Below are 9,065 nucleotides of genomic sequence, written 5' to 3'. Positions count from 1 at the left end.
CGACCCAGGACCTAAGGTGGTTTGGCATTCCATATGGTCCCCCGTGCCTGCCAGGAGCTATTTCTGAGCAGACAGCCAGGAGTAACACCTGAGCATCACCGGGTGTGGCCCAAAAAACAAAAACAAAAAAAAAATTGTTAAATATGCTTTATGTAGTCTAGATCAAAGTTCTTTGTTGTTGAATTCAATACTTCCTTCCAGTGTGTGGTTTGCCTTTTTATTTCATCATATGAACTTTGAAGAGCAAAAATGATCAGTTTTGATCTATTATATGTAAGTTCAATTATATAACTTTTGTTTTGTTTTGTTTCTTGGGCCACACCCGGCGGTGCTCAGGGGTTACTCCTGGCTGTCTGCTCAGAAATAGCTCCTGGCAGGTACTGGGGACCATATGGGACACCGGGATTCGAACCAACCACCTTTGGTCCTAGATCGGCTGCTTGCAAGGCAAACACCACTGTGCTATCTCTCCGGGCCCTCGGTTATATAACTTCTATTGGTTGTTTTGAGAAAAGTCTTAAAAATCGAAAGCACTGGGAGAGATGGCATCGAGGTAGGGTGTTGGCCTTGCATGTAGAAGGACTGTGGTTTGAATCCCAGCATTCCATATGGTCCCCCAAGCCTGCTAGGAGCGATTTCTGAGCATAGAGTCAGGAGTAACCCCTAAGCGCTGCCGGGTGTGACATAAAAACAAACACAAAAAATCCAAAGCACTAAGATTTTCTCCTTTGAATTTTATAACTTTAAGTTTTTAATTGTTGACATAAATTCATTTTAAGTTCAATTTTCAATACTGATGATACTAGTGCTGTGCTTTCTCTCCAGCCCATATTTAACAATTTTATAAGACGAAGATGCACACACATTTTTTATTTTATTTTTATGAGGCTAAGATAATACTTTTATAAATGTTTTCATCACCTTTAGAAGTTAGAACATCTTGCTCACTCTGATAGATTAATCCATTGTCTTTTTCCCCCGTAGTATGCTTCTTTATCTTTTGTTTGTTTGTTTGTTTTTAGGCCACATCCGTCGGTGCTCAGGGGTTACTCCTGGCTGTCTGCTCAGAAATAGCTCCTGGCAGGCACGGGGGACCATATGGGACACCGGGATTCGAACCAACCACCTTTGGTCCTGGATCGGCTACTTGCAAGGCAAACGCCGCTGTGCTATCTCTCCGGGCCCGCTACTTTATCTTAAAGTAGCAAATATATCAGTGATGTAAAGGAGTTGTATAGCTGAATATCCAAATATACTATATCCAATATACGAGTGCATGTCATTCCCTCCACATTTGACTTCACCAGGCACAGAAGATTTGGAGAGATGTTTCTGCTGTATCTGGTATTCTAAATCAGAGTTTCTTTACCTCTCTCCATTTGTGACCTTTTTACCCAAGAATGCACCACGAATGAGCACTGCCAGAAACACCTGGGATCCATGATGATGCAATTCATTTATATTGATCATTACATGTTAAGAAATCTTTTAATGTTGCCAGAATTTTTGTAGGTCCTACATTCAGTTATGCTGGAGATTCTGATTTGTTCTTTAGGTGTGTTTGACTTTTTGGTTGAATTAAAATAAAGTTTAAATGCCATTCCTTATGATCTAGAATTTTGCACAACTTATTGCATAATGTTAGGTGTGTTCTAGAACCCTCCTTGAAGGCTGTGGATGGACATGAGAAGTGTCACCTTCCTTAACTCCCATCGTCCTTTTGGTGGACCCAGAATTTTCACTGTGTCCCCAACTTGCTTACCTTTGAGTTCTTGAAGAATCAGTCACTTCACAGAGAATGCTGTCTTTGAACTCTCTTGCTGGCTGACTCTAGCCAAGGCAAAAGCACCCTATTGTGCAGTGTGTGTTTATGTGTGTGTGTGTGTGTGTGTGTGTACATAGGTACATGTGCAACCCCCCACCCCACCCCTTAACAAAACATTCCAAGTGTTTTTTTTTTATTTATTTAAACTGTCTTTTAGAGTTGTCTCAAATGGATCTTTTGGTTACTGGTTGTCCAAAAATATTAGCTCATCAGCAACCACATTTATTTTTACCCTTTAAGGTTGTGCCTTCCTACTAATTGAGCATAATGTCATGCTCTTTTTATTTTTATTCAAAGTGCTTCTAGGAGATGGTTTTAGGTCTTTTTTGGGTCCTGAAATTTTTATCCAATCATTTAGTCTTCAATTTCTGAATATAACTTGGCAGTGTATTGCTTACTTTTTGTTTGTTTCTTTGTTTTGGGGCCACATCCAGCTGTGCTCAGGGGTTACTCTTGGCTCTACGCTAAGAAATCGCTCCTGGCTTGGAAGACCATATGGGATGCCAGGAATTGAACCCAGGTTCTTCCTGGATTGGCTGCAAACAAGGCAAACGCCCTACCACTGTGCTATTTCTTTGGCCCCCATTGCTTACATATTTTACCTCCTGCGACATGTTGCCTTTTCCTGTCATTTTGACACACTGATTTACCACAAAGAACTTCCTGTGTGAACACTATTGCAAAGAGGACATCATGCTGAGAGATTTGTCCAGTTTGGGGGCCCAATGCCTGCATTTTGTGAAACAGGTCTGGGTATTTTCCAAATGTAGTCTCTGACATTATATTTGGTGAAGGTGTTTTCTCAGGGCAGAGTGGTGGGATGGTAAAAGAATTGACCAGAGAGTGAATCATTTAGGCAAAAAAGCAAAACAAGTTTATTAGAGGATACATTGGTCAGAGGGACACAGTGGAGACCTCAGAGGGAGGTCACCCCACGCAAATATGAGAGCCTTTGATCCATTTTAAGTTTCCATAAGTGCCCCCACAGAACTTATTTGAGCAGGGAAGTTAGGTCAGTTCTATTTTTTTTTTATTTTTATTATTTTTTTTTGGTTGATTGCTTTTGCGGCCACACCTAGCTCTGCTCAGAAGCTTTTCCTGGCTCTGTGCTCAAGGATCACTCCTGGTGGTGCTCTGAGGATCCTAGGCAGTGCAAGGAACTGGAAGGAGGCATCACACATTGTCTTCAAGGACTGTAGTAAGCTAGGGAACTCAGTGAACTCTTTACAAAGTGAATAAACTTGGTAAGGAACAAAGAGTGAAGGAACACAGGTGTGGTGAGTTTAGCAGAGGGGGTTGTGTGGTGCAGAGAGCACAGAGTATTTATGGGCATTTTAAATTAAGTGTTCCCATGAGACATTCCGTACACAGACTTACCGAACAGATGGGGGTGGGGGGTCCCCTGCAAACTCAATTGTACTACTTCATTAATCTCTTGTATTTGGCTTTGGGCAACTTGATTTAGAAATATTGTTTTCATTGTTGAATATTGCCAAGTAGTGAGATAAATAAAGTGCAAAGTTATATTGATTTCCTTTATTTTTTTTCTTATTATTTGTTCAATCTCACTTTGAACTCAGCTTTATTCGCCTTACCAGCCATTCCCCCAGAGTGCTTCTTGTGACCTGCATGACTCTCACTCCCATTTAAATTTCTGTAGCATCTTCTTGTTGGTTCATTCATACATGAGCAAAAGGATATTTCTGCCTCACCCATTTCTGTACTGTCCTCCTGTTCTGCCATCTCACCAGCGGGTCTCACTGGCTTCCCCTTGAGAAGCTCCCAGCTGCCTCCATTTGGGTCAGAACGCTTTGTTTTCAAGCATCTCACTTATCTTCAGTTATCTCCTTCAGAACAGTTGCCTTCATTAATTAGGTCATTTTCCTTGTCGCTCTTAAAGTGTAAACTCCCTCAAAGAAGATTATCAGCATCATCCACATCACTAGCACCCAGGCCAGCAATCCAGCCCATTCTATAGTGTCCAGACTGATGTGCTAATTTCTCTTGAGGAGGTCTCAGCTTCACCAATTTGTTTGCTTGTACTGTGGTCACAGTTGGACCTCATGAAGTTCCATTTTACTTATTGACTAAATTCCTTTCTGTTATAACAGAGGCAAAAAACATTGCTTAAATTTGGTAAGTTTTACAAAGTGAAAGAAGTACATTGACTCAGACTTACTCTGTTTCTAGACTCCTACCTACTTCCCTTCAGAGCATCTCTGAGCAGTTCTAATAATTTCTGAACTTACAACAATGGCCATTCTGCCTCTTTGTATTGCCTACCTGTTCTCTTACTTGCCATCCTGGAATCTCTCCGAAGGAATAAAACAGTGACCTCATCAATAGCCCCCCTGGGAGGTCTCAGGTTAGACACTGGAGCCCATCACAAAGGGTCTCTGCAATGCAAAGGAAAATTTAACTCCCAAAATACATTAACTTTATCCTTAGAGACCTAAGGTGTTACCAAAAATCCAAATCTAAATGATAACTGCAAAAAGCTCAAAGTTCTGGTTGGAACCTGGTACAGTACAAGGAGTAAGGCACTTGCTTTGCACATGGCCAACCCAGGTTCAGTCCCCCCTACCAGGACTGATCCAGGAGTAGAGTAAGGAGTAAGCCCTAAGAACTGCTGAGTGTGGTTTATAAACAGAAAGTGTTTCCAGCTCCTCTAAATCAGCCAGGGCCTACTTCTGCTACTCTAACCAGGATGGACAATTCTCTGTGTGGACCTTGCACTGTGATGCTCTTGGCAATGGAGGCAGTACTGGCAGCCACTCTAACCCACCAATGTTGGGGCAGGGGATACAGTATTGGGGTTCAAACTCAGGTCCCTACACATGCTGCACATTTCTGGGCCATTGAGCTTTCTCCCAAGCCTCATCGCTATTTATTTTGTTTGTTTGGTTATGGGACACACCCAGGGGTGCTCACGGGTTACTTCTGACTCCAAGCTCAGAAATTACTCCTGGCAGGTTTGGGACCCATATGGGATACCAGAGAGCAAATCCAGGTTGGTTACATGTAAGGCAAATGTCCTCTCTGCTTAGGGTCTCCCCTAAGCAGACTCAGCAGAGGGGTCAAGGGAAGCAGGTAGAGGGCTGGAGAGGAGAAAATACGCTAAAAGTGAACCCAACCATCAGACTTGAGTAAAGAGACTTGGCTCATGAACATCTGGTTCTGATCCTGAATCTCCTAGAAATATAGTCATCTCCCAGGACTATCTGAGGCTGAGTATAGGAGGGAGGAGGTTGACTCTGGCCATTCCTTCTCACCCAGTCTCTGACCATTGTGTTTCATTCATCTGGATCTCATGTCTTCTCTGAACTATGCTCTCCTGTTTCTGCCTTCTGGGATCTGGCACATATACCGCCCCCCATACCCCCTCCATTCTATTTCCTACTAGACATGTGCCTGTATATTCTTCATGCCATACCTGAGCCATCACTTGCTCAAAAGGTTTTCCCTGGGACCCTTGATCAAGCCAGGTCACTCTGCATCCTACTTAAATAGTATCCCTACCTACAATGGCTGGAAACATCAGAGGTACTCCATGTATATTTGTTAGAAGAATAGGAAAAGGACAGAAAGAGGAAAGAGAGGGAAATTAAAATGGTTTTCTGTCAAAGAAAGGAACAGAGTTGATTTCCCTAAACTTAACACCTCCCAAGGGCAAAAATCCATTCCTGATCAATATTATATCTTTTTTTTAAACATTTTTTTAATTCAATTACTTTACTTATTTGGTGTTTGGGTCACACCTGGCAGTGCTCAGGGGTTAGTCCTGGCTCTACGCTCAGAAATCACTCCTGGCGGACTCAGGGGACCATATGGGATGCCGGGATTTGAACCACAGTCCTTCTGCATGCAAGGCAAACACCCTATCTCCATGCTATATCTTTAATCTTCAAAGGAAAGTATCAGTAGAAGGTGTGAACTGGATGAATTCACCATAACAACTTGTTTTTTTCTTTTGGTTTTTGTGTTTGTTTTTTTTATACCTGGTGATGCTCAGGGGTTACTCCTGGCTATGCACTCAGAAATTGCTCCTGGCTTGGGGGACCATGTGGGACACTGGGGGATAGAACCGTGATCTGTCCTAGGCTAGCTTGCACAAAGCAGACACCTTACCACTTGTGCCACTGCTCCAGCCCCACATGACCAGATTGTAAAAATTTTTTCTTTTTTCTTTTTCCTTTTGTTTACCGTATTTTCTGGCATATAAGACGACTTTTGAAACAAAAAAAAGTCAACTGAAAATCAGGGGTCGTCTTATACCGAGTATATCCCGAAAAATGTTTCAATATGCTGCTAAACGAAACAAACAAACAAACAAACAAGCAAACAAAATCAGGCCGCAGAATTTCCAAATCTCTTTCTTGGGGGCTCCCAAACAGTACTCAGGAGATCTGAGGGCCACTTCTGGCAAAACCCAGCTAACCGTGTTTGTGGTTCAGTGCTAGGGTCGGAGGATGGGGTGTTGTTTGGTTCATGTAGTGGGAGAGATTAACTGACGCCACCAGGGAATTCCCAGAAAAGGTGCCTATGATAAGGAACCAATCACTGCAAGGCTGCTTGGACCACCTCTCTAACTCAGCCAATCCAAGCAGGCTTTTGATGCATGCAAATTAGACAATGTTCTGGACCCGAATCTACACTGTCAAAAGCCTGCTCAGATTGGCCAGAGTCAGAGAGGAAGTCTATTACAGTACAACCTTTGAACCTTTGCTTGTTGTGATTGGCTCACTGTGGTACATACAGTTGCAGCACAGGAACGTTCTGTCTGATACAGCGAATATAAGCCTAAACCTATGTTTTAACTGCAAAACTAGGGGGTCATCGTATACGCCGGAAAATATGGTAATTATTTTTGACTTTTGTACCCATACTGTTGGTGATCAGGACATGCTCCTGATCTTGCTCAAGGATCATTCCTAGCAGTACTCAGGGGACAATATGCAATGCTAGAGATTAAACACAGGCTAATTCTACACAAGGCAAATGCTTTAACCCTTGTGCTATCTCTCTTGCCCTCAGATTTAAAAATAGGGGACAGTGTTCAGAAAGATAGTAGAGGATAGAGTATCTACCAACCAAGTTTGATCCCTGGCACCCCATATGTTCCCCAGAGCCTGCCAGTACTGATCTCTGAGAGCAGAGCCAGAAATAAGCCCTGAGCATCTCAGGGGTAGCCCTAAACCAAAAACAAACAAACAAACAAACAAAAAAACAACAACATATTTTCACTTTAAAATAAAATTATATTCATTTGGGGAAATACATATATGCCAAAAAAAAAAAAAGGAAAGAAAATTATCCAAAATTCTACCTACAGAAAACCTGAAATTGGTTTGAAGTCTATCCTTTCAAAGTTGTTTTTTTTCTAGGCAACACATGCATAAACCAGTATGTTCTTATTTAACAAATGAAATGGAGTGGTCCAAAGTAATCTGTAACCTGATCTTTCTTACTAAGCAGCTTGCCAAGGCAGAAAGTGAGCGGATGTAATGCCTTATCTTGGGTCATATCTTAGATACTGGCCTGGCTCATTATATGCCCCACCTCACCCACTGCCTCCTGTTCCCAGCCCAAGGTGCATAGCTAATTTCTATTTCTCTGTAAACAGTAATTCATGAACATTTTTTAGGGGGCGCTTCACAGCAATGCTCAAGGGGCCCAGTGGTTCAGTGCTTGAATACTGTGGTATCCAGGCCTCCAGAGTTTCTTCAGCAGCACTGCTGGGGTCTACCAGGAATCAAACTCAGGGCTTGATGCACACAAAACATCCACTCCAGTTCTTTGAGCTATTTCCCAGCATTCTGCTTTTAGACAAATCTTTAAGCAACTCACAGCATTGCCTTACAGGAAATTCTTATAATCAATTTGGGGGGGGGGTTGTACCACACCCAGTGAAGCTCAGGGGTTACTCCTGGCTATGCGCTCAGAAATTGCTCCTGGCTTGTGGAACCATATGGGACACTGGGGGATCGAACCAGTCCATCCTAGGTTATTGCGTGGAAGGCAAACACCCTACCACTTTGCCACTGCTCTGGCCCCTCTTATAATCAATTTTAATTTTCTCAAGGAAAAAAATATAATAAAAATATCATATGTTTAAATCTTAAGGCTCCTTTGATGGGGGATAAACTATTACTATGCTTTCTATTTCTGGTTCAATTTAACTTCCAAATTATGTTTGTTTTGATAGATATTATTTGTGTTTGTATTGATGTTTATTGGGAGGTTTGTTTTCTGGTTAAACTGTTAAACCCACAGCTTCCTCTCACATGCCAAGTGTTCTATCCCTAAGCTATGCTCAATCCCAAATTTATCTTAAGTGTAGCTTCATTTCTAGTCAACAAACTTAAAAAAATAAACAAGATGTGAATTGTTCCTCTCATTAAAGAACTTACTCTTTGGGAACAAATATAGACAAAATATCACAATAATTTAGTTTTCTTGCTTTCTTAACACAAAAGTAATCTGAATTGGCATCATGATCAGTAAGAATAAATATGAATAATAGTGTTGAATGAAAACTTACTATGTTTAGGAAATGGTAATAGAGTAAAAGAAATGACATCTTCACATAATTGTCACTTAATTTTCACAGTCAGCATATGATTTTAATACTAATATCAACAACATGTTGTGGAAATTGAGGTTTAGGATTGGAAAATAACTTGTCCAAGGTAACTCAGCTAGTAAGTGGCAGAGTCAGGAGAGGCTTAGAGACTCTTTGAAGTCCCCAAAGCACAGTCATTAACAAGTGACCCAGAATAACCTTTGTGACTTCTCTTTCTAGGTACTGTGGCCTGAAAACCGGCTTGCTGACATCGCCCATGGTGGGGTTCATGGTGACCAATCAATGCACCTTCCACTCCCCCATCAGCTTTCCTCAGATCCCAGTGGCCGCCCTGGCAGTGGAGAAAATGGGCCACTCCAGCGTGCATTACCGTCTGGCTCTGTTTCCACCCAAGCCTACCCCAACCCCACCTGCAGTGGATTACCAAGATCTTACCAATGGTTTTTTCTCTGGTCACCCCAAGCTGGTACAGTTTGACACTTCAGCCTGTACCACAGGATCTGCAGTTCATGTTTTTGTGAGTCCAGCCACTAACAAGCCCATGGGACTTCCAGATGATTTCCGGAGAGGCCTCCTGAAGCTGATGAGCCCAACTTCCTTGTAAATAAATGGTCTGTACATGGAACTGTGCTTCTTAGAGCATAAATTCTCTAAAAA

The sequence above is a fragment of the Suncus etruscus genome, chromosome 9, assembly GCF_024139225.1.
Source record: "Suncus etruscus isolate mSunEtr1 chromosome 9, mSunEtr1.pri.cur, whole genome shotgun sequence".
Lineage (NCBI taxonomy): Eukaryota > Metazoa > Chordata > Mammalia > Eulipotyphla > Soricidae > Suncus > Suncus etruscus.
Note: the sequence above shows the minus strand (reverse complement) of the source record.